This window comes from Gavia stellata, chromosome 24 (genome assembly GCF_030936135.1).
Source record: "Gavia stellata isolate bGavSte3 chromosome 24, bGavSte3.hap2, whole genome shotgun sequence".
Lineage (NCBI taxonomy): Eukaryota > Metazoa > Chordata > Aves > Gaviiformes > Gaviidae > Gavia > Gavia stellata.
In genome coordinates, this window is record NC_082617.1 from 11,162,298 (window position 1) to 11,163,503 (window position 1,206).

Genomic DNA, 1,206 nt, shown 5'->3' on the forward strand with positions numbered 1-1,206 from the left:
AGAGTAATGTATCAAGAAATAGGGAAATACTTGCCAGTTAGTGCAGTTTTCCACACCACAAGCAAAAACTCATCTAAACAGAAAAAAACCCAATCCATCTGCCTTGGATGTATTTCATGAGACAGGGATAAAGCCAGGAAAAAACTAGTAACATCCAGAGAAGAGAACAAACCTCAGCATATCTTAACACACTCAAGTTAAATGTATGAAAGAAACGTGGAGAAGGACGAGTTGGGGAGAGAGGCTGTGGACACGTAGAGTTGGCGAGGGGTGAAGCGGAGTTCAGAGACAAGCTGCTTATCATCCTGCAATATCCTTGCAAAGAGGCATTGACCCTGTGTGCGCTCACAACCCAAACACCGCGGACACGGCTTCGGGCGGCCCCACAGGAGCCTCCCGCAATGTCAAAGCCATGGCCCCACAGTGCTTACTTTGCCTTCAGCTCCCGCTGCGTCGCCCAGTTTTGGGTGGAGAATCAAGTCTTCCAGCACCACTCACTGCCTTGCTGTAGGACAACGCAGCCGCCGAGCCTCCCACGGTACTGAAATGAAGGACTGCTTTGTTTGGCAGGCTCCACGCACGCCTTGTTCCTATGGGAGCAGAGGAGAGTCACGGGGCAGCCTGGAGGGAGAAGAGAAGGGTGAGGGAGCACCAAGCTTTCCCCAGATTTGCTGGTGAGCGTTTCCCTGTCCAGGCCCGGGGATGGCACGCCTTGTCACCCCTCTGTCGTGGCCAAGCACCGACGAGGCTGCCCGCCGCGTGTGAGAAAGGGAATGAAGGAACAACCTCTCCCTCCAGCCACCCCGGCCCGGGGTGCGGCTCCAGCGGGGAGGCCGCAGGAGTTGGGGGCCCCGCGGTGGGCACGCCTCGGCCGGAAGGCAGGGGAGGCCGGACCGCGCGGGGGGCTGAGGTAACGCGCGGGCAACAAAATGGTGGCCGAGGGCCTGGGCAGGCGGAGGCAGGCACCGACGCTGCGGAGATCACGGGCGGGACCGACACGCTGCCTGGCTTCGCCGCCACGGGCGGCCCCGTCCCCAGGGCCGGGCCGGGCCGGGACACCCCGCGCGGGCCCCGCCGGCCGCTACCGGCAGCCGCGCCCCTGGCGGCGGGGGGCGGTGCTGGGCGGGGGCGCGCCGCGGCCCGCCCCCGGGTCTGCCCGGCCCTGCCCTGCCCTGCCCCGCTCCGCTCCCGGCCGCTGCCACTACC